Source organism: Canis aureus, chromosome 8, assembly GCF_053574225.1.
Source record: "Canis aureus isolate CA01 chromosome 8, VMU_Caureus_v.1.0, whole genome shotgun sequence".
Lineage (NCBI taxonomy): Eukaryota > Metazoa > Chordata > Mammalia > Carnivora > Canidae > Canis > Canis aureus.
In genome coordinates, this window is record NC_135618.1 from 16,043,986 (window position 1) to 16,070,703 (window position 26,718).

The window sequence follows — 26,718 nt, forward strand, 5'->3', positions numbered from 1 at the left end:
CAAAGGGTCTAATGAAGAGAAAATGAGGGATCCCTGTTCAAAAATTCAAAAGAATTTCAAGATGGCAATGGCAAAGCATTGAACAAGACCTGTTCTTTGTACAGATGCACAGGTTTCATGCCCTTGAAGCCAATCCTGGCTGTAGTCTAGAATAAACTGGTGATAGGATATATAACATGGGCTTTCTATTATGGCCACATGCCATCATTCAAAGTCTAAGAGTTGATCTAGTTAATCACCAAAAAAAGTACCAGGTTTGGAAAATGAACCTCAAGTCCATCACTTCTTGCAGGGAATCTAGCTACAGAAAATGAATTTAGGTATGGCTGGGTGGCTCAGTGGTTGAGGATCTGCCTTCAGCTCAGAGCATGATCCTGGGGTCCTGGGATGGAGTCCCACATCAGGCTCCCACAGGGACCCTGCTTCTCCCTCTGCCTATGTCTCTGCCTCTCTCTGTGTGTCTCTCATGAATAAATAAATATATATATTTTAAAAAGGCAGAAAATAGGGCAGCCCGGGTGGTTCAGTGGTTTAGCACTGCCTTCAGCCCAGGGCCTGATCCTAGGGACCTGGGATCAAGTCCCACGTCAGGCTCCTGGCATGAAGCCTGCTTCTCCGTCTGCCCGTGTCTCTGCCGCTCTCTCTCTCTCTCCCCCCGTGTGTGTGTCTCTCATTAATAAATAAATAAAATCTTTAAAAAAAAAAAGACAGAAAATAAATCTAGATTGTCCTAGTAAAGGAAAAGAGGCAGCCCTAGGCGGAGAAGGATAATCCCTGCACCAACCTTACAGAATCAAATGGCTGTAGGATTAGTAAATAGAACAAAGGCTCACACAAGTAGCCACCCAACTGGCTGCTGTCCCTAGAGGCAGGGAGTGGACAGTGTCACAAGCAAAATGCCTGCTGGCAGGGGTCTACCCAACTTGTTATACTGAGAGGTGGTATACATTCATAGTCATAGCTGATCAACCAGGAAGCTCAGAGGTAGTCATTACTGGTAACAACATAAAGTTACAAATGACCTACAAATAAGGGCAATTGTGGTAAAGAAAAAAATGGGTTGTAAGTAAACAGGGAAAGTATGTATACATAATCCTTTCAAGAATCTTGATTGTGAAATAGAGCATAGAGAAGTAGAAATTGGAAGAGATAATGTGTGGCTTGATTTGTGGAACAAGGAACTGCTATATTTTATTATCAGTACTACAGAAGTATTTGAAATTTTAAGCTTTGTATATATAAGTTATAAAAAATTTTTAACTTTTTAAGTCTTTGGAGACAGACTTTGGTATGGAATTGAACTGGGGGGTTACCTATAGGCTGTCTGGGTGGCTCAGACAGTTAAATGTCTGCCTTCAGCTTAGGTCATGATCTTGGAATCCTGGGCTCAAGTCCCACATCAGGCTCCCTGCTCAGCAAGGAGTCTGCTTCTCCCTCTCCTTCTCCTTCTCCCTCTGTCTCTCTCTCCCTCTCTCCTAAATAAATAAATAAATAAAATCTTTAAAAAGAACTGAACTATGGTTAAGCCTTAGTTTTCTCTTTTGTAAAAACCAGACACTAGTACCCACCTCCAAGTGCTCTGTGAAAACCACTAAAAGATAGGAGGTGATTGGCCCCATTCCTGCACATAGTTAGTGCCCAATTATGGCAGCTTTTATATTAAGAAGGTTTGTACTGCTATATCCCAAACTCGGGGATCCTAGCACTGAGAGCCACTTGTCCAACATTTAGTCAGTTTAGCAAGCTCCTAATATTTGCCATCATTCTGCAGCTAGGTGCTGTGCAAAAGTGATGAATGGAAAAAGATACTCTCAGTCCTCATGGAGGTTGCAGCCTAGCAGGAAAGCTTGATATTAAGCAAAGCACAAGATATAAATAATTACACATTTTCAAAGTGGTCTGAAGCATAATTATGTTACTGAATGAAATTCACCAAGCCCATCACAAATAAGATCCTAACCCATTCACACCTCTGACCCTCCATTCATATTCAGGTTTCCTAGGAGCACTGTTTCTTCCCTTTGTATGGGACCTTTGCTATTGAAACAGGATAAAACTTAGTACTCACCGAGATTCTATTTTCTTGAAATCAATTATGAAAGCCCAAATCTGAGAACAAAGTGTACCCAGATTCTAAGAATGAGTTAATCTATGTATCCCAGATTTCAAGCCAGCCACAACTCCTTATAGTAAGGGAGAGGTCCTGGGTCAACCAAGTGATGACTGGGTTTAATTTACTTGGGATCTCCCATGCCAAGAAATTGTGTAGAGAGAAGAGCCTTACACGATCCACCTAAGAACTTGCTCGAGATCAACTTTTGAGCACCCATCACTCTGAGTGACATCTGAAACAACACAATAGCAAGACAGGATCAAGACACTGGCCTCTCCTATTTCTCCTGCCCAAGACTCAAGTAGAATATAACCAAGGAAAAGGTTGAAACAGCTAATTAAGACTGAGTGCATATACCCCCTTCTCCTACTATTTCAAGTCACTAAAGACAAGTCTAAGTTAGAAGAGAAAGAAAAAAGCTTCAGCTTTAATACAAGTTTTAATATGAACAGGATTTGGGTCTTAACCATAAAACTAGAACTGTTTAAATAACCAAAATTGATAATACTAATGGAATGGGGCTATAATGTCAGTAAGAGAACTTCCCACCCAGAGAGATAGGGGATCTCAATAGAACACAGCTCATTAGAGTACTGGGAAAACATCATTTTTTCATGCTGGTACCCCAATGAGTTGCTCACTACATGGATTTCCCAATAATTGATCACATTCAACAATATGAATAAATTTATGATGACAAACCAGCTGATACACAGACCCAATCCCTAGAAAATAAACTCCTACTATCTTTCCATTTTACTCCCTCTTGTAGAAAACACCTGTGTTTACCTCCCCATCCAGGCAAAGGTCCAGACATTTTCCATGTTGGACTTCTTGGCAAGTCTTTGTCTTCATCTCCAGTCAGCCCTCCTACTATCACCCTTTACTTCTGGTGTCCAGCATGGCTTCTTCTTTTGGATTAGTCCCATTTCCCTCACTTTCTGTCTTCTGTTTCCACAGAATCCTAAACCTTATCTGGGACTACCACATACACAACTCTAAAGGGATCCATTCAAATCAAAGCTCACTTGCATGGCACTCCTGGAGTTTCACAAAACATAGTCTCTATATCCTCATCTGGTAGTCCTACCTTTAGAGCTGACATGTAAAAAAATAAGTATTCTTTGTAAACAATTTTATATTGCTCCATAAACCAGGAAGTTGTCTTAAAGCCTTAGCACCTATAATAACATTTTCATAAAACACCTGTTCAAATAATATTTGTTATAAATTAATTATTTGACTTATACCAGGGCCCTGCTTTCTTTAATGATTTATGTGACGATCAACACATTAGTTCCTGATGGGTCTGACCCCATGAGGAATGTAAGCAAAGTACCTCACATTGTGTGTCCTGCTATTTGTTGTCATATGGTTGTCAAAAAATAAGGGACTGGCTTTTACATGAAGTTTTAGAGGTATGTGAGAAACTGAAAAGTAGGAGTTTGATGGCATGAGCCTAGAGCTATCACTCCTTCCATAATTTGAAGCTCTGGCTAAGTGTAGAACTAACAACTAAGAAAATATTTTACTTTTCTCTAAATAGGCACGATGCCTCAAAAGTATTTAGAAACTTAATCAGCTAGCTTCCTTCACAGAGGAAATCATTGCTTTCCAGATTCCAGAGAGCCTAATGTCAGGGAATAGTACTATTGAGAAAATTCCTTCTGAGTTTCCTGTTCTACCTGCACCTTCTGCACCATCACCATGAATATCACACATGAACACACACACACAATTTTGAGCCAACCTGAAGAATGTGGGTAGTTTAAAGAATTATTTGGATATAAATTTATCAATTTTGGTCAGGAAACAAAATAATTCTATAAAACTGAACTTATTTTCTTCACCCACACCTCCTTCTAAGTTCTTATGTCAATGAGAGAAAAATATCGTACTGCCAAGGCATTAAAATCAGAGACCAGGAGACCATCCTCTGACCCTCCAATTTCCTCACATGTTATATCCAATTAGTCAACGAGTCTTATCAGTAACCTCTCCTTTACCTTTATCACTCTCTGCCTCACCTTCAGTGAGGCTGCCTTAGTTCAGTGCCCATCATCATCTCCTAGATAAAGATGGTTCCCACCTGATCTCTCTGTCTTCAATATACCCACCCAACATATCTACTACATTGCCCTCAAAGAAACCAGAGTGGGACTAAACTAGCTCCTGAACGGCTTTCACAATAAAGTCTAAATGCCATGAAAGCAGAGACTATGCCTGTTTATACATCCTTTTTGCCAAGCAGCTAGCACAAAGGTACCACAATATTTGTCAAATTAATGAGTACTAGGCCTCAATCACTTGGCTCTGGACTCTACTTCTCTATCTCTTATTGCACCATACCCATTGGTCTTACAGCTTCAATCTGTCAAAGACTTTTAGGTTTCCCACAAGTCTACACTGTTTTACATCTCTAGGTCTTTCTCAAGGCCACCTCACTCCCCTCACTCTTCTCCACTTCTAACCCCGTCATTTTCATTGTCCCCTGTGTGCCTTCTGGCCACATGCTCCTTTTTGAAAATTCTAGTCCTAATGCCTCTCCTGGCTGCCTTCCCAACTCTCACAGAGAATGGAACACTGTTTTTGCGTCCTACTTTCTATTCTTCATATACTATTCTAACTCCCAAATGCATTCATTGATGACTTGACAGAAGCCCTCCTTTAGCCCCCTCAACTATACTGTGAGTTCTCTTGAGAACAGGACTGTGTCCTGGGGAAAAAGAATAAAAGAAGAAAGAGGGAAGGGTAAGGCACTGGATATTCAAATGCACATACAAATACAGAAACTTGGAGGCTCAGTGATTGACCATCTGCCTTCTGCTCAGGTCATGATCCCACGGTCCTGGGATCGAGTCCCACATCAGGCTCCCTACAGGGTGCCTGCTTCTCCCTCTGCCTATGTCTCTGCCTCTCTTTGTGTGTCTCTCGTGAATAAATAAATATTTTTTTAAAAATACAGAAACTTTCCCATTCCCTTTTCTTACCCTTCATATCCATCTGTTACCAAGTCCTGTCAATTATGAATATCACAAAAAGCCTTCCACCTGTCTCTATCCCTTAGTTCATGCTCCCAGCATCTGTCACCTGGATTCTTATACAACAATTTTCCATTTTGTCCTGCCCAAAAGCATCCAGTCATGTTGGTAGTAAGGAGAACATGGACAAAATACAGTCCAAACTTAGCTCCAAGATCAAGGTTGAAGGAACAATATTTGACCATATGTCTGCCCAGAGAGAGCAGACAAATTCTATAAATTCTAATTCATAGAAGTTGTTTTCTAATTCACACAAGACATATGGGCTACCAATGTGGCCGTGTTTCAAACCATTCTTAATCCTGTGATTAGAGTCTTTCTAAAGTACAAATATGATCCTGTCACTCTTCTTTGCTCTTGGTGTAAAGTTCAAGCCCCATGATATGAATGAATGCCTTCCATGTTCCACCTCCAATTTACCACTCCCCTCTCAGGTCTCACACCTTCTCACATAGTATTTACTGGGCTCCATCCACCCTTTCTCAATATGTTGCAAGATCTCATCGCCAGGCTATGAAGTGTTTTTCATTCTCCTAAAAGTCCCCTCTCCATCACCTCTTCATTTCCATCCTGTAGTAACAAGGATAACTCATGCCCATACCTTGTGTCCTAGACTTGGTGTCACTCCCCTGGAAGCAGTCCCTAACTTCTTCAATCCCTCTTCTGATTGGGTTCAGTCCTCCCGTCTTTTCATTCTCACCCTTGGCATAATACTTAATCCTCTGTGTTTTAATTGACAATTTACTTATCTCTCTTTCCCTCCAGAAGATGAGCTCTTAAGGGAGGAGACAATTTCTTATCACCATTATATCCCCCAATGACTACTGCCATGCTGAATAAATGAAAGCACAGGGGTGCCAGGGTGGCTCAGTCTGTTAAGCTTTAGACTCTTGATATGGGCTCAGGTCATGATCTCAGGGTTGTGAGATCAAGCCCTGCATCAGGCTCTGTGCTAGAATTCTTTCTCCCTCTCCCTCTGCCAACCCCCCACCACCATGCATGTGTTCTATCTCTCTCAAAAAAAAAAAAAAACAAAAAAAAAACAAAAAAAAAAACAAAAAAAAAACATAGAATTTGTCTTTTCCAGAAAACCAGTTAGAATAAATCCATCCCAAAGCTAACAAAAGGGCCACAAAAGAAAACTAGTCATAACCTTACTATATGGGCTTAAGCTACTGGAAGACAATATTATACCCTTAGACAGGAATACTGAGTTACCCAACTAACGAGGGAAAAGTATCTTGAACTATATCCTTACTGTTACTGCAATAACAAATTTTAGTTTAGCATTTCCTCTTAAGTAATTTCCCAACTAGACTTAAACTTCTATTTAGGTTGATTTAAATTGTATATGAATTTACTTCTGCCTCATCCTCCAATCCTAATCTCTTCTGTAACCATGTTTACATTTGTTCAGGATTTTACTTTAATCCTCTAAATCCATTTAAAAGGTATGAAAGCCAGACTCATTCAAAAGCAACTAAAAACTTACTTCACACTTGAGAAATGCGGTCCCTCCTACCCTGCTGTTTTAGCCTGTCATTCTCCCTATACTTCTACATAAATAACAACACTGATCCACTTGGCTGCCTGAATTAAAACCCAGAAATCATTTTTTTTCCTTTGAAAATCCTGATTTTTCTTGCTGACTCCTTTTAACATCTCTGTTTAAATATTTCTATAGCTGGGCCTTCTCTGTCAACCTAGTTGTAAGCAGCAACTTTGTCACCATCATCTTTCATTACAAATTTCTCTGTATAGTTTTTAACACTAGTTGGTATATTTTAATGTTCAATGGAACATTAGGATATTTGTTGTTCATCTTCCCCAATGGAAGATAAGAGCAGTGATCTGTTGATTTTGCTCACATCATGAACTATAACTGGACCTTGTTCATAACAAATTCTCAGTAATTAACTATTAAATGAATGTAGAGACAAGGGAAGAATGAACTGGTTATTTTACATATCTTCTCTTTTATGAGGACATAAAATCAGGCAAAGGAGGATTATTTTAAATATTTATGTTATATAATATCCTGTCTATATCTTTTCCCATTCATTCCCATTCCCAAGAAGCAAGCATTGGCTTCTGTCATTTAAAGGATGAATTTTCATAAACACATCCATGTAATCAAAACCAATATCAAGAAAAGACTATTACCAGCATCCCAAATGCCCCCTTTCTATTTTTCATATTATCTTCCCCAAAGGTAAACATTATTTTGACTTCTAACCACATAAATTGTTTTGATCTGTTTATATAGTTTTTATTTATTTTATTCTATTTTATTTTTTTTTTAATTTTTATTTATTTATGATAGTCACAGAGAGAGAAAGAGAGAGAGGCAGAGACATAGGCAGAGGGAGAAGCAGGCTCCATGCACCGGGAGCCTGACGTGGGATTCGATCCCGGGTCTCCAGGATCAGCGCCCTGGGCCAAAGGCAGGCGCTAAACCACTGTGCCACCCAGGGATCCCTATAGTTTTTTTGTAAATTATAGTTGACCTATGCACTTTACATAAGTAGAATCATATTGTACACTTTTTCTTGTTACTACTTTTACTGAAATATCTGTCTGAGATCACCCACATTGTTGTGTATAGCTGTACTTTGTTGATTCTACTGCAATATAATGCAAGCTTTTTAAATTCAATTCTGTATCATTAATATATTGAATCAAATTTAAAAATTAAAATATTAATCAAAATTAATATATTGAATCAAATTAAAAATTAATTTTTAATGATCATATATAAAAATTTATACAAGGAAATCTAGAATCTTTTCCATTTTCACTCTTTAGAATATTCTTATAGCAAAATCTTAAATTATACCTTTAACCAGTTTGTTAGGAAGAATTTCTAAAAGTGAATTTACAGAGACAAGGCCTTTTTTTCAGGTCTTTTGATTCATATCGGTAACTTACTCAGAAGAAAAAGTATTAGCAACTCTTTTTCTCTAAGATTTATTGATTTATTTATTTGAGAGAGAGGGAGAATGAATGGGGAGGGGCAGAGGGAGAGAGAATCTCAAGCATACTCCATATTGAGCATAGAGCCATAATCCAGGCTCTATCTCAAGACCCTGAAGGATCATGATCCAAGCTGAAACCAGGAGCAGATGCTTAACTGACTATGCCACCCAAGCACCCCATACTCTTTTAGTTATCAACTACATATGGCAGTATTTGCCTCCCCAAACATTCACCAAAAGTAGATATACTATCTTTTTAAAATTTTTGTCAGTTGACAAAAATGTATTTCATTAACTCATTTTTACAAGTGTAGTTTCTTTTTCTTGTTTATTAGTTGAACAAAATTTAATCTTTGGCCTATCTGAGTTTCCTATGACTGATTCTATCTTGATAATTTTATTTATCTAGTAAAACTGCCGATTTTATTGAGTTGTTTTAATGGATTAGTGGAATTTCATGGTTTTAACTTGCATTCTCTTAATGACCAATTCATTTACATTTTAAAATGGAACTGCAACATTTTAAAATTCTGCTCTGAATCTGACATTAATTTATGAGATTGGTTTAGATCTTATTTATATAATTAGAAATGCTTTGTGTACATAAGAAATTTATTCTGTAATCAATTTTATCTTTCAAATTTTCATGCAGAACATAAAAAATCAAATATGTATTAGAGAGGCTTCTGGTTGCAAATTGTGTCATTTTCATTGCCCTAAATCAAGTTCATCAAAAGGACCATACAAACATTTCGTGGCCATAGTTTCCAAAACTGTGAGTTCCACTGAAAAGTAAGATCTCACAGGGGACTGTGGTAAGAAAAGGAATGAATATCAATAAATGTCAATAAAGGGATAAATAAAAAATGAGGAAGGTTTTAGAGCATAGGTCTGGGAAATGAAAGGATATATAATATCAGAGAGTTAAACTATTAGAATATTTTCCTTAAAAAAAAGAATATTTTCCTAGAGTCAAGAAAAAATTGTAACATACAAGAAAAAATTGTATGTTCAATTAATACTGTTGCTATTTAAATTAGTCTTTAAAAATCTAGCTTTATTTACAGAATAACATTGAACAAAGAGGTAGGATTCTATTCAGCAAAATAAAAGATACTATTTTTAAAGTCTATTATTACATTTTAGATTAAGGAGAGAAAATGGGTTCCAATGAGAACATATTTACTAAAAATGAGAGTTTTAAAGTTCTGAAATGTATTACTTAAAGATCTTATGCAGAATTTTCTTGAGTTGTGATTGGAAAATTGTGTTAGAGGTGACTTAAATGTTATTTAAGTTTAAGTAGAAGCTGAAGTCACTTCTAGGAGAGATTTACAAGTACAAATTTTCATTTTGCAGGTGAAAAACAATCTTGACATTACTTTTGTTTAGCATAAGTGCTACTGGCAAAGTTGCTTTTCTTAAGAGTTTTATGTGCAAATAAATGTTTATGAATCAATAAATTAATAAAAACCACTGATCATCCATTCAGTGGACATTTAGTTATTTGCACTTATTTGTAATCAAAAGATATGGACTTAAATCTTAGCATCAATTCTTTTTCTAAATTTTTAAAAAATATTTTATTTATTTATTCATGAGAGAGAGAGAGAGAGATTGGCAGAGACATAGGCAGAGGGAGAAGCAGGCTCCATAGAGGGAGCCCGATGCGGGACATGATCCCAGGTCTCCAGGATCCGGCCCTGGGCGGAAGACGGCACCAAACCGCCGAGCCACCCAGGCTACCTAGCATCAATTCTTATTAACTATATGCAAGCTTTCTTTATTAACTTTATGCTAGCTTTCTTTGTAAATGTGTCAGGGAAGAAAAAAACACTCCACAGTATTTTAAAGATGTAATATAGATAATATATGCAAATTCCTAGTATAGGACCCAATAACTAATAGATATTCAACAAAATAAGTTGTACTTACCAGTTTTCTTAACTGTAAAATCATGATAATAATACATATCTTCCAGAGTTATGAAGGGAAAGAAAAGTAAAATACCAGTTATAATATATAAGCTCTTATCAAAATGCATGGCATGTAGAAGGAACCCATTCTTCCATTCTCTCCTGATTTCCTATCATTTCATTTCCATAACAAAAATATTTACTAAGCATTATGATGTGTACTAGATGCTGAGCAGTGAAGGTAAACAAGACAAATGTGATCCCTGTCCTCACAGAATTTATAATCTTACATTGAGAGGAAGACAGATTAATCAGTTAATTACAAATGAATGGCAAGAGGAAGTGAAGAAGAAAGCCTATACTATCAATTCAGCTTTTAGCTCTGCCAATGCAGTACTTGCCACTGGGAATACAAATGTTACGCTTGCTTTCATTTATTTTGAAAAATTAATTAAGAAAGCCTATCTACAGTGTGTTCCCAAGTATCTCAATGAGGTCCTGACCATTCCTCAGTATCACCTGTCATTTGGGTTCTATTGTCCTGTGTAGTTTTTATCCTTAATGGCTCAGAAAGAGATAAATGTCTGTCAATGAATATTTTGCTGTAGCAACATCCACATTTTTAAAATATGAATGATAAATAGTTCTTTACTATAGTTCAAGTAAAGGGTAGCATTAACATTCTTGGCAACAGAATGTGACTCACTGATAGGGAACTGTTAATAAATTCTTTGCATTGTGATCACCATAAAAAAATCTCTTATAGGTTCATATAGGTGTAAAGTAGCTATTTACTTGCAGGATGGGATTTTGGGATTACTGTTTAAGCTCACCTACCATGTAAAGCTCCCCTATGACTTATGTTGGACTTCCTCTTCCCTCCTACCTTATCTACTTCCTAACACTAAATTCAGTTTTTAGGTTCAATTCAGTATGACAAGTATAAATAGAGTGCCTACTGTATGCATGTCTTTGGAAACTTAACAGTTTAAATGTTCCTTGTGTGACAGCAAAGTTCTTAGCCCTCTCATATTAGTCTATGAGCATAAACTTAACATAATTTATTAGAGTTCTCCCTCTTGGATGAACTATCTAATTGGCAAGCTTTTATGACCAAAGAAGGAGAACAATCACTCCATAATTGGGTGTGATATGGTAAAGTAGAGGGCTGGCAGGCAGTTGAGGAAAAGGGTTCCCTCAGGTAGGGGACACTATAAAAGATGTTGAATGGGAGAGTGCTGACAGAGGTTTGGCAGTGTCAGTGCACTAAACCAAGGAGGGTGATTTAAGCAGAAAAGTCTGACCAGGATAGGAATGACTGAATCCCAGGGAATTTGGCAGTACACAGAGGGGTAATGATTCTTTTGAGTTTTATTCTATTTCAAATCTTTAATAACAAAAAGTAATATAACATCATGAAAGAACATCTTAGAAACTGTAAAAGAAAAAGACCAGGGAATATCTAAGTTCCCAGTGATTTTACTCCTTAACCATGTTGATACCCCTCACTTTGGGATATCATTGCTCCCCTTGCTTTATTCACAACTCTAACAGGTAGCCTAAATAGGTGATGTAGGGCCTTGCCTCCCTTCCCTTGGTATACACCTAACTCTGTGTCTACATGAGTATACATGACTGGCATGTCACAGAACTCTTACACCCTGACAAAAGTGATTGGTTCAGAAGTTGGGCACATGACCTAAGCCAATGCAACCAGATCCCTCACCAGGCTTGTTTAAGCTGAGGTAGGAGAATAACTGCTTTTTCCTCAAGTAGTGAAGCTGGAACAATGTAAGCATGGAACTACCTGGTTTCCTGACTTGTGGAGAAAGTCAGTCTGGGGGATAGATACTGATCTGATGACAGAAACAAATGTGAGAAAGAGAGAGTGATGATTTCTGTTCATCCTTGACTTCATAGATCAAATATTTCTCTACTAATGTAGCAATAAGCTTGGTAAGTCCAAAGAACTGAAGCCAAGTGCACGAGAGACAGTGAAACATATGAGGTTGGAGATCTCAACAATAAAGAAATTTTGTGTAGCTTAATAGATCTCAATACCAACTTAATATGAAAATCATTTGGAATGTTTCTAAAACCATCACTATGGATTTTCATTTATAGTAATGGTGGATTTGGTAATTAAAGCAATTTTCCCCAATTCTTTTCAATATTCTATTAGAGATTCTAGCAGTACAATAAGATAGGAAAAGAAATCACAGTAATCTAGATTGGAAAAGAAAAAAAAAAAACTCTCCTTGTTTGCAAACATAAACATCTATGTAGAAACCCAACTGAGTCTACAAAACAGCTACTAAAAGTAATATGTGCAGTTTGCAAGGTTGCAGTATACAAGAACAATCCACAAAATGTCAATTGCTAAACATTGGGAAGAAATTTGGAAATTGAAATTTTATAAAAATATAATTTAGACTAAATTCTAAATTTTCAACTTAAAAATATGGACTATTTAGAGATAATATGATAGTTATAAAAAATGCTCATTGCAAACTATAGAACATTGTTGAGAGAAACTAATATCTAAATAATGAAGAGATACAATCACATTCACAAGCCAAAGGGCAATATTGTTAAATGGCCATTTTTCCCAAAATTGATCTATAAATGTGACAAAATCCCAATCAAAAGCTCAGCAGGTTTTTTGGTAGAAAGTAAGAAGATAATTCTAACATTTATATTGACTTATATGGAAATCCCAAGGAACTAGAACAATCAAAAATTTTCTGAAAAAGAACAAACTTTGAGGGCTTACACATCTGATTTCAAGACTTACTATAAAACCACAGTACACTGAAAATCATGACATTGATGAAAACTTGAAGACGACACAAATAAATGGAAAAATATCCATGCTCATGGATTGGAAGAATTAATATAGTTAAAATATCCAAAGCAATTCAATACAATCCATATCAAAATTCCAATGTCATTTTCCACAGAAATAGAAAAACAATCTTAAAATTTGTTGTGGAGCCACAAAAGACCCTGCTTAAAAAGGTCAAATCTGGAGATATTACATATCCTGACTTAAAACTACAACAAAGGGTTATACTTACCAAAACAGTATGGTATTGGATAAAAACAGACACATACGGGCAGCCCAGGTGGCTCAGCGGTTTAGCACTCCCTTCAGCCCAGGGTGTGATCCTGGAGTCCCAGGATGGAGTCCCACGTCAGGCTCCTTGCATGGAGCCTGCCTCTCCCTCTGCCTGTGTCTCTGCCTCTGTGTCTCTCATGAATAAATAAAATTTTTAAAATATCTTTTCTAATTTTCATTTTTACAGTTACATGGTATCCTATCATTGTATTTATTTTTGTATATATATAAATTTTTCTTTCAATCTTTCAATTTTTGGATGCTGTTTCTTCTAACAAACAGACCAAAGTACACCCAGAATCTACTGTATAGTTCTGTCCTCTTCACCAGTCTGATCATATTCTCTCTTCTTTTTTTTTTTTGATCTTTAAAATTTTTATCTTTACAGTTATGTTCTATCCTTTCAGTGTATTTAATTTTACTTTTGTGTGTATGTATGTGTGTGTGTGTATATATGTGTGTGTGTGTTTCTTTCTTTACAATTTTGAAATCTAGTTTTCTAATGAATAGACCAAAATACACACAGGATCCAGTATATTTCTCTGTTCTGCTCACCGGTCTGATTATATTCTTTTTTTTTTTTTTTTTTTTCCGGTTTTGGGTCTCTTCTGATTTGTTCAGTGTATATTTCTCTGGGGTATCTGTTGCCATTTTAGTATTTTGTTCTTTTGTTCATCTATTCTTCTCTGGACAGAATGACAAGACAGAAAAACTCACCTCAAAAAAGAAAACAAGAGGCAGTACTGACTGCCAGGGACCCAATCAATATGGATATAAATAAGATGTTAGACCTAGAGTTCAGAATGATGATTATGAAGATACTAGCTGGGCTTAAAAATATATATATAGAAGACAATAGAGAATCTGTTTCTGGAGAACTAAAAGAACTAAAATCTAAAAAGTTGAAACAAAAAAGCTATAACTGAGATGCCTTAAAAAATGGAGGTTTAGGTCCCTGGGTGGTTCAGTCAGTTCAACATCCGCCTTTGCTCAGGTCATGATCCTAGGGTTCTATCAAGTCCCACATCGGGCTCCCTGCTCAGCAAGGAGTCTGCTTCTCCCTCTGCCCTCCTCCTCTGCTCATGATCTCTCTCTCTCTCACACACATACACACACACTCTAATAAATAAGTAAAATCTTTTTTAAAATGAAGGCTTTAAGTTTGAGGATAAATGAGGCAGAAGAGAGATTGACTGATATAGAAGACAAAATGATAGAGAATAAAGAAGCTGAAAAAAAGATAAACAAGTATGAGATCACAAGGGGAGAATTTGAGAGATAAGTGATACCATAAAGCAAAACAATATTAGAATAATTGGGATCCCAAAAGAGGAGAAAGAGAGGGACAAATTGGGAAAAAAGGTATATTGAAGCAAATTATAACAGAGAACTTCCCTAGTCTGGGAAAGGATGCAGGCATTCAAGTCCAGGAAGCACAGAGAACCCCCCTTCAAAATCAATAAAAATAGGTCAACACCTCGAGAGGTCAACACTTCTACCCTCTACAAGGGTAGAAACATTACTCACAGCAGACCTATCCACAGAGACCTGGCAGGCCAGAAAGGACCATGATATATTCATGATGCTAAATGAAAAAAATATTCAGCCAAGAATACTCTATCTACCTAGGCTCTTATTCAAAATAGGAGAGAAAAAAAGCTTCCAGGACAAACAGAAACTAAGAGAATTTATGATCACTAAACCAGCCCTGTAAGAAATATTAAAAGGGATCCTTTAATTGGAGAGCCCAAAAGTAACATAGACCAGAAAGGAACAGAGACAATATACAGAAACAGTGACTTTACAGGTAATAAATGGCACTAAACTCATATCTTTCAATAGTATTCTGATTGTAAATGGGCTAAATGCTCCAATCAAAAGACAAAGGTTATCAGATTGGATAAAAAGTAGACTCCTCAATACGCTGTCTGCAAGAGACTCATTTTAGACCCAAAGACACCCACAGACTTTTTTTTTTTTTAAGATTGCATTTATTTATTCATGAGAGACACACAGAGAGAGAGGCAGAGACATAGGTAGAGGGAGAAGCAGGCTCCCCATGGGGAGCTGGATGTGGAACTCAACCCCAGAATTCCAGGATCATGGCCTGAGCTGAAGGCAGACACTCAACTGCTGAGCCCCCCAGGTGTCCCAAAATCTAATTTTTCTGATATAAGGATTGCCACTTCAGCTTTCTTTTGACATTCATTAGCATGATAAGTGTTTTTACAACCCCTTACTTTAAAAACTGGAAGTGTCGGGATGACTTCAATTCTCCCAAATTGATCTATAGATTCAATGCAAAGTTAAAATTTGTAGCAGGTTTGTAGATATGACAAGTTGACTCTCAAATTTATATGAAAATAAATGACCTATAGTAGCTGAAACAATGTTGAAAAAGTCAAAGTTAGAGAACTTAGACTACCAGATTTTAGGACTTAATAGAAGGTCAAAGTAATCAAAATCATATAGGGTTGTATATATCTAGGTATATGGTATAAGAAAAAAATATAGACCTATGAAACAAATTAAGAGTTCAAAAGTAAACCCACACTTATACTGACTTTTGACAAAAATGCCAAGATAAACCAGTTGGAAAAGAGAGTCTTTTCTTCTATACCTGAAACTAATATTACACTGTATATTAACTAACTGGAATTTAAATAAAAATTTAATTAAAAAAAGAAATGTAAAAATCTTAACGCTAAAGTATGTGTATTTAAAAATAAAGTTATGTATAGAAGGAAAAAAATAGTCTATTCAACAAATGATACTGGAGTAGCTGAATATCCATATGAAAGCAAAATGAAACTTGCCTCTTACCTCATGCCATACAAAAGAATTCTCTCCAAATGATCATATACCTAAATACAGAATCTAAAATTTTAAAACTTCTGGAAAAAAACTGGAAAAAGTCTTCATGATCTTAAGAAAGGTAAATGTTTTAGATAGACATAAAAATTAGATTGACTGAACTTCACCAAAATTAAAACCTTATGTTCATCATTAAAAATGAAAATTAGAGGCACCTGGGTGGCTCAGTTGATTATCTATCTGCCTTTGGCTCAGGTCATGATCCTAGGGCCCTGGGGTCAAACCCCAAGTCAGGCACCCTGCTCAGAAGGGAGTCTGCTTCTCCCTCTCCCACTCCCCCTACTTGTGCTTTCTGTCAAATAAATAAAAATGTTTAAAGTGAAAATTATATGTATTATGTGTAAAATAATGTATATGTATTATATATTAATTATATATTATATAATATGTTAATAATTATATATAAAAATATATACATATATTCATAATACATGACTAAAGATTTGTTTTTAGAACATATAAGTAACTCAATGATGACAATACAATTAAAAATGGAGAAAATATTTTAAAAGGAACTTCATAAGATATACAAATAGTTAATAAGCAAATGAAAAGATGCTCAAAACAATTTGTCATCTGAGAGATGCAAATTAAACCAGACTGTGATACTAGTATATAGCAATTATAATGGCTCAAATTTTAAAAACCAGATATACCAAAAGTAGACAAGGATATGGATCAACTAGAACTCTCATATATTTATCATAGAAATGTAAAATAGTAAAACTACTTTGGAAGACAGTTTGGTAGTTTCTTAAAAAGTGATATATACACTTACTATTCTGCCTTGTAATTCCACTCCTAGAATGACCTGAATAAAATAAACACATATGTCCACTCAAACAGTTCTATGCAAATGTTTATGAGAGCTTTATTCATAAATAAACCAAAAACAAATAATAACCAATAAAGGAGGGGGAAAACAAAGGTTCATCAACTGGTAAGTGGATAAGCAAATTGTAATGTGTTTATGCAGTAGAATACTATCAGCAATAAATAGTAATGAACTACTGATACATGCAACAATATGATGAATCTCAAAAGCATTATGCTAAATAAAAGCCAGTCACCACAAAACACATAAGGTACTGTTCCATTTATATGAAATTCTAGTAAGTATAAACTAATCTGTAATGGCATAAATTAAATTAGTGGTTGCCCGGGGATGAAGATGGGGGAAGAAGACTCATTAAAAAAAGATATGAAAACTACAGCTGACCCTTGAACAATGACCTCTTATACAATCAAATTAACTAACTGGAGGTATTGACCTCTTATACAATCAAATCCACATTTAACTTTTGACTTCCCTAAAGCTTAATTACTAATAGCCTATCATTGACTGGAAGCTTTACTTATAAATAGTTGATTAACACATACTTTATGTGTTATGTATACTATATACTGTATTCTTACAATAAACTAGAAAAATATTAGAAAATCATACTGAAAAGAAAATACATTTATAGTATTTATCAATACTTAAAGTTTATGTTGTATGTTTACAAGATTAATCATCTGTCTGCCAGTACCTACATCAATATTGTCTTTATGATACAAAGCAGTGGAGATGTTATACATATTACTAACAAGAGACATCAAAAATGAAACTATACTGTGAAAAATTCACATTTTTTATGGGTATAATGATTCATGAATTGATAACAAAGCAGCAGTGTGATTCCTTTATGGCAGTCTATGTAATCTGATTGCTTGACAGTAGCCTAGCTTATACAGTAATGAAAGCCTATATATACAAAGGAAAATTTTTATGGCACACAGTATTATCACAATCATATTCATAATACTGTACTGGAAAATGTCACATCTTTTTTTTTTTTTTTTTCATCTTCTTTTTCCTCACTGGGTCATTTTATTTTTTTATTTTTTATTTTTTTAATTTTTAATTTTTTTTTTAAGAGAGAACACAAGCAGGAGAGGGGCCTCTGGGGGAGGGGGGAGAGAATCCCAACAAGACTCCACACCTAGTGGAGTGTGCAGTCTGATATGGTGCTAAATTGATCCCAAGATCATGACCTGAGCTGAAATCAAAGGTTGACACTTAATCAACTGAGACACCCAAGCATCTCATATTATTTTTTTATTTACTTATAATTAACATGCAGTTATATTAGTTTCAGGTGTACAACATTTGATTCAACAATTCTGTATATTACTCAGTGCTGATCATAAGTACAGTCACCATCTGTTACCATACATTATTACAGTATTAGTATTTTCTCTATGGCATATATGGCATATATATGGTATATATGGCACCACTTCTTAATCTGTCCATCTATTGATGGACACAGGAGTTGTTTCCATATCTTGGGTATGGTAAATAGTGATGCAATAAATATAGGAGTATATATATCTTGAATTAGTATTTTCATTTTCTTTGAGTAAATATCCAGTAGCAAAATTACCAGATCTATGGTATTTCTATTTTTAATTTTTTAAGGAACTTCATATTCCTTTTGAGAGTGGCCACACTGATTTACATTCCCACCAATAGTGTGTGATGTTTTCTCCACATCCTCACCAACACTTTGTTTTTTTCTTATCTTTTTCAAACTAGTCATTCTACCAGTGTGAAGTGATATTGTGGTTTTGATCTGCATTTCCCTGAGGATTACTGATGTTGAATATTGTTTCATGAGTCTGTTGGTTATCTATATGTCATCTTTGGGAAAATGTCTATTCAAGTCCTCTGCCCATTTTTAACTATACTGTTTGGTTTTTCGGTGTTGAGTTGTAGAAGTTCTTTATATATTTTGGATATTAGGCCTGCTTCAGATATATGATTTGCAAATATCATTTCCTATTAACCAGGTATTGCCTTTTGTTTTGTTGATGATTTACTTTGTTATGAAAAATCTCTTTATTTTGGCATAGCGCCAACAGTTTATTTTTGCTTTTGTTTCCCTCAGCTAAGGAGATACATCCAAAAATACGTTGCTAACAGTGATGTCCAAGAGATTACTGCCTATGTTTTCTTTTAGGAGTTTTATGGTTTCAGGTCTCTCATTTAGGTCTTTAAATGGTTTTTTAATGTATGGTATAAGAAAGTGGTCCAGTTTTCCCAATACCATTTATGAAAAGACTGTCTTTTCTCCCTTGTATATTCTTGCCTCATTTGTTATAGATTAACTGACACATCTCAATCTACAGTACATAGTAAACAATTCAATTCTTTCTTGTAATGTCATGACTTTTCTCTGCTTCTTGGGAACACTTCTAGCATCACTATGTGACACATCAAATGGGTCCCATGGTGTTTTCAAGGTTTATGGTATTGCACCAAACATGAAGAAAACTACATAGGAGTTATGAGAGATCAGTTTTTACTATGATGTATAATTTACTAGAGAAATGAACTGCTCATGCAGAGATGATTAGCATTACATGCCATTTTACCCAGATATTCACAACATTTGAGTTCACAACAATAGCAAGAGGAGGTAGATACAAAATTATTACAGCAGTATGGTTAATTTTATGCAGATATGATATGTGGTCCGTTAAGCACCTATGTGCATAATATTTGATAAATTTTAACTTTTTATAATAGATTTGTATATATTTTATGGTACTAAATGATAAAATGGTCTATTAGCTACATATATTTTATACATTCATGACATGGCTGAGTTTTCATAATTTTTTCAACGTTTTGAGGTTATCAGGTTCATTTGTGGGTTTTTTCAAATTGTCACAAATCTCAAAAAAATTATCACAAAACTCCAATAGTATTTTTCATAGAACTAGAATAACCCTAAAATTTGTATGAAACCACAAAAGATCCTGAATAGCCAAAGTATTCTTGAAAAGAAGCTGGAGGTATCACAATCCCAGATTTCAAACTATACTATAATAGCATACTAATCAAAATAATAATCAAAATAGTATGGCACAAAAATAGACACACAGATCAACAGAACAGAATAAAAAGACCAGAAAATGAACCCCTGTTTATATGGTCAATCAATCTCTGACAAAGGACACAAGAATATACAATGGGAAGAAGACAGTCTTCAATAATGGTGTTGGGGAAACTGGACAGACATGCAAAAGAATGAGACTAAACCACTCTATTACACCACATATTAAAAATAAACTCAAAATGGATTAAAGACTTAAATGTGAGAGCTGAAATCATAAAACTCCTAGAAAAACACATAGGCAGTAATCTTTTCAATATTGACCTTAGCAACATTTTTCTAGCTATGTTTCTTCAGGCAAGGGAATCAAAGGCAAAAATAAACTACTGGGACTACACCAGAATAAAAAGGTTTTGCACAGCAAGAGCACCATCAACAACACAAAAAGGAAACTGACTGAATAGAAGATAAATGCAAATGACATATCTATCCAGCAAGAGGTTCATATACAAACTATACAAAGAATATGTACAACTCAACACCAAAAGACAGTCTTATTTAAAAAAAAAAAATGAGTAGAGGACCTGAATAGACGTTTTTTCAAAAAAGACCATACAGACAAACAAAAATGCTCTACACCATTAATTACTAGAGAAGTGCAAATCAAAACCACAATGAGATGTCATCTCACACTTGTCAGAATGGCTAGAATCAAAAGACAAGAAGTAACAAGTGGATAGTGAAGATGTTGGGAATAGGGAATTTTATGCACTGTTGGTAGAAATGTAAATTAGTACAGTCACTGTATAAAATGGTATAGAAATTCCAAAAATATTAAAACTAGAAATACCATATGATCCAGTTATACTTCTGTATATTTACCCAAAGAAAACAAAAACTAATTCAAAAAGATACATGCACTCTTATATTTATTGTAGCATTATTTATAATAGCCAAGTATGGAAGCAACCTAAGTGTCCATTGATAGATGAATAGAGAAAATGTGATACAGACACACATATGCACACACCTACACACATACAATGAAATATTATTCAGTCATAAAAAATAATGAAATTTTCCCATTTGCAACAACATGGATGGACTTACAAGGATTATACTAAATGAAATAAGTCAGAATAAGACATACAACATAATTTAAGTAACTGTGGAATCTAAAAACAAAACAAACAAAATCCCCAAAAAGATTCAGAAATACAGAGAACAAACTGGTGGTCCCCAGAGGGAGGATAGGTAGAGGAAGGAGCAAAATAGGTAAAAAGGATTAAGAAATACAAACGTCCAGCTATAAAAGAAATAATTCACAGGGACGGAAGTTACAGCATAGGGAATATAGTTAATAATATTGTAATAACTTTTTATGGTGACAGATAGTAACTATATTTACGGTGACTAGTAAGAATTTAGTAATGCATATAAATGTTAAATTATACTATGTTTTACTCCTAAAATTAATATAATATTGTATATCAACTATATTTCAATAAAAACTTAAGTACATACTTTGTAAATATATAAATATAAATATATATGTATACATAAGTATTGGAATTAGTAGATACAAAATATAGACTAAGATGTTTAAAGTATTTTTTAAGTTTAAAGAAGTAAAAGAGAGACTTAAAATACATGAACAAAAGTAAGATTTTTTCAAGTAGCAAAGAGTATGCCTATAAATAATTTTTTAAATTGTAATAAAATTTTAAAACTTCAATGAACAGATTTAAATACAGTTTTAAACAAAGGACAAAAGTTTTGTCTTGGAAGTTAAATTAGAAGAAAATATGCAGGCAAGTAGCTCAGGAAGACAAAACTACGGGAATTTTGAGAGGCTAAAAGAATAGAAGATAGACTGTGAGGTGCTACTACACATTTAAGCCCCTCTGGAGAGAGAGTAGAGGGAGATGAAGCAGAAACAAGATGGGAAAAATAATGGATGCTAAATGTATAGAACTGATTAAGAACCAATCCAAATACTGAAGAACCCAACTCCAAAAACTCCATGCAAAATAATAAAAAATCTAATCCTAATCACATTCCAGTGAAAGTAGCAGACCACTGAAGAGAGATAATAGAATGCTCCCATAAATAACAATTAGAGTGACAGATGACTTCTCAACAGCAACAATGGAAGCCAGAAGATAGTTGAACATTCGTTTTCATGGAGCAGAAAGAATTGTCAAACTGGACTTCTATATATAGGATCTTTTTAAAGAATGAGTAAAAATTAAGGTTATTTCAGGGAAATAGAAATTGAGAGAAAGGTAATTATTAAGAATATACCTTGGGGTAAGGAAATAACCCTAATTAGAAGATCTAAGAGGTAAAAGGAAATGAAGAACAAAGTTAGCCAAGAATGTGAATAAATATAAACACACACTGATTATTTGTAAACAAAAAGAAAGTTGTGTGGTTTTAAATATGTGCAATTATGATATATGAAAATGATAATTGGGAAGGGAATTAAAATTCAAGTTTTCTAAGATCCTTGTTTAATTGGAACAGAGTAGTTTTATTAACTCTAGAGTTTGTTAAGACAAACATGCATGTTAAAATTTCTACAACAAATAGAAATAGAGCATATAATTTCCAAACTATTAGAAGACAAAAAAATGGCAAGGAAACTGTTTGATGGTCTTGAGCCTAGCCATTTAGCTCAGCTGGTTAAGGCCTACCACAATTAAGACTGCTTCTGCAGGTTTTATTTATGTATAAAACAATTGACTTACACAGGAAACATTCTGTTCTATGGCTGGATACTTTGGGCCTTAAACTCAGGTAAAATATCTGTTAAGCACAGGTAATTAATCATTATTTGAATAGCTTTCAAAAATACCATGTTTTAGCACAAATGTATCACTACTATGTCAGAAACTACTCAGACCACAACTACTCAGACCAAAGTATCCATGTTTGTCTTAACAAACTCTAGAGTTAATAAAACTACTCTGTTCCAATTAAACAAGGATCTTAGAAAACTTGAATTTTAATTCCCTTCAACAGTGAAGTCTCTTCAGTGAAGTCTCTTCATAGACCAAGAGCTATCCTTTACTTCTTAGACCTACTCTATGGGATAGACTTGTAATATTGGGAACCATATTGAATGTCCTAAATAATAATACTTCCTACTTGAGTAACATTTTGTATACAGTAATAGTACTTATATGATCTCATTCAATTTCCATGGAAACTCTTACAGGTAGATGTTAATTTATGCTATAAATGAGGAAATAGAGGCTAAGCAAACTAACTTTTGCCCAGGTGGTTTTTCTAAAGTACAAATATCATACTTTGCTATGCAGAAGTGTTCTTTCATCACAAAGAATAGTTTAAAAAAATGTGTATTTAGGATTAGGGATTTAATAGTTAATTTTTACTGCTTCATAAATTCCATTATTAAGTAAAGCAGACATTTGTATTTGAGGGGAAGAGAGGCAAAGGAAGAGAAGGAAAGAGAGAATCCTAAACAGACTCTCCATTGAGCATGAGGCCCCACATCCCCAAGATTATGACCCAAACTGAAATCAAGAGTCAGATGCCCAACTGACTGAGTCACCCAAGTTCCCCCCCAGACATTGTTTTATACAGCAAGTGCTTGGCAGTGAAGAATTCATAACTGTAAGTACAGTTTAGTCTCACTCTCACTGCTTGTATTTGTGCTAAGGTCCCAACAGTTTTATCCTCTATGTTTTATATTGCCATTAAATGTGAACACATTAAAAAGTAGAAATAACTTACTAATAGCATCAAAAGAGTTTGACCATTCAGATCCTCTGGGAGGGTTTTGGAGACATTTAGGGGTCTGTAAACCATACTTTGAGGACCATGGACTTAGATCAACTTGAATTTACCCTTGAGCTTGAGACAAGAGTGACCTTTATTTCAGTCACACAAGAGCTGAAGATACCTGAACAAAACTAGAGTTCTATTATCAAGGAGGAAAGGGTAAGTGGATATCGAGGCAACTCACAGGGTGCTATAGCCTGTAGTGGTTAACAAAGTTGACTTATGATAATGTTAAGTACAAAAATCACAACAATAAATTGCATAATAATAAGAGCATTCTCTGAATTAAAATAATGTTCAATGTTGTAGGAAGAGCAATGAAAAAAACATCAATCAAAATAATTACTAGTGTCTAGAAGCTCCACTAGATCAGAAACATCTTGAAGATAATAGGGACCATAACTCAATCTTATATACTCGTGCCTAGCAGAGTGTCTGACACATTGCAAGTGTCGATTAAGTTTGTTGAATGAGCAAATGAATAAATGAATGAATAAATTTTAAAAATGAAGAGAATATTCACAAATGCTGAGCATGAATATTGGGAGCAAATAGAATGATGTTCCAAAAGTAATAATATGAAAGAAGCAGCAAAGAAAAAGAGGAGCTAAAAAGTAAAATTCCGAGAGAGTATCTACATAGAAATTAAGCTGCCAATGAACTATATTCTTCAATTTCAAATTTGTGTAACAGTTGGTTAATTCCAGCATAATCTCTCTAGGGATTAACTGTAACATCTAAGAATGACTGTATTGGAGCATAAGTTGTTATATGGGTTGGGATATATCATAAATCTTTGAATAAGTAACTCTAAGTTTTCATGACAAAGAGCCAAAGGAATTCATTATTTAATCTAAAATTGAAACAAGATAAAAATTCTGATTCATACAAATTAATCATAGGAATTCATATTCTCTTAAATCTTCTGTCAACTATGAGTGTAAAATATAAACAAAAAAAGCAAAAAAAAAAAAAAAAACACTTTCACGATAATTTTCAAGGTTGATAATCACTGACTTAACCTTTTGAGAAGCAGTAAAAGTCATGCATACTTCAAAAACATAGATCCTGAAACTGGATGACCTGAGTTCAAATTCCAAATTTGCTCCTCCCTGAAAATGTGATCTAGAGCAAACTAATAAACTTTTCCATGCCTTAGTTTACTGAAGAATAGTATGCCCCTAAACCCTTTTCTGATTTCCCTTCATCATATAAAATCTATTCAACTTTTAGCTCCCTAGCACTGTATTTGTAGCCCCCTTATAAAACTTTTCTACCTTGTATTTCAGTCTTTTCAATTCTAATCTAATTCATGCCAATGAGTCTGCAAGTTCTCTGGACATAGTGCTTGTGTTTTACTCATTTCTGTAGTCTTTAAAGAGCAGAGAGCACTAAGCCTGGCACACAGAAACACTCATGTATATATTTTTTTCATATAAATTAAAAGGGCTAATGAAAATCAAGGAATAAATGAGGGCCTATTATATACTAGCACTTGTACACATAAGTGCTTTCACACATATTATTTCATTTAACCTCTACAACATTCCTTCCAGATAGCTATTACTGTCTGCATTTTACAGTTCAGAGAATTCAAAGTGAGAGAGCTTAGGCTGAAAATAATTTTTTTTTTCCTCCAAAGAGTTTACATGTATATTGTGAGGTAGGGGAGGTATACTATGTATATTAATAACAAATGCAATACAGTTTATATATAATAAGTGATACAAATGAGTACAAAAGAAAGATTACTTCAATGTGGATAACTTGAGATTTTATGGGTGTGATCACACCTAATCTCAACTAAAAGGAAAGGCTATTGTGAACAGATGGAGAACATTCCAATGAGCTTATAGTTTCACTCCTGATAATTCCTACTCTAGTCCTTTTTGGGTAGACGCAGAGACTCTATTCTCCAGTTAAACATTGGAAGACTATATTTAAAGTTTTACGAAAGAAGCCAATGAAAATATAGAATTGGAAAAAATTTATAACAAGCTTTGTATTCATAACATATAATGTTTAATAATAATGGATATTATTTAGTGCTCATTAGGTGCCAGGAGTCTTGTATGAAGTGCTTCCCAAAGAGCAATACACCCCTTATTAAGAATCATATGACTATTAGTGACCAAGGCAAGGGTCAGCTTTAGATTTATCTGACTCCAAAACCAGTTCACAATGCTATGTGTACAACTATTTCAAGCTAAGAAACATTGGCAGATTTGTGTTCAGTTCAAAAAAGGAATCTTAATTAAAGCATATTAAGTTTTCGCATGGGTGGCTCAGCTGGTTATGCATCTGCCTTTGGCTCAGGTCATGATCTCAGGGTCCTTGGAGCAAGCCCTATGTTGGGCTCCCTGCTCCAAAGGGAGTCTGCTTCCCTCTCTGCATTTCCCCCGACCCTGCCCATGCTCACTCATTCTCTTTCAAATAAAAAAAAACTAACATCTTCAAAAAAAATTCAAAGCATATTAAGTTTTCAAGTTATATAAGACTTATAGCATTCAATGCTATATGAAAACTGAAAACACAAGTAGTTATCACAGAAGGTAATCAAAAAAAACATTTCTTCTTTTTTTTTTAACCCATTTTCTTTTTGATCCATAGTTGTCCCTGACCACTGTGCTTATATTACTCCTACCTACAGGAAGTCTTTGAACCTAATTCCTTGCCACACCTATTCCAGTTTCTTCATTTGTTTTTTTGTTTTGTTTCTTTAAAACATACCTTTTTCATCTGCTCTTTCCTGGTACTTTTTATTTTAGTTTCTCATCCTTCCATAGAGTGCTTGTCTATGAAAAGATCCCTGGATGGAACAATCTCGATAATAATGACAATGACTATGACTAACCATCATGATGAGAATGACAATTACACAATCTAAAGAATTAATCAATTCCATGAGTCCTTAAGACCTCAGCTTCCTAAAAAGTATGATAAATGTGTTAGCATAATCCCCATTGCTATTTAACAACTTAAATCTTTAG

General features: G+C 34.7%; 1 long non-coding RNA gene across 2 annotated transcripts in view; it reads right to left on the reverse strand.

The window, feature by feature from the left end:
* LOC144318381 (uncharacterized) overlaps window positions 1-26,718 on the reverse strand; it is an 89,996-nt gene that overhangs the window by 4,375 nt on the left and 58,903 nt on the right. The window lies entirely within an intron of this gene.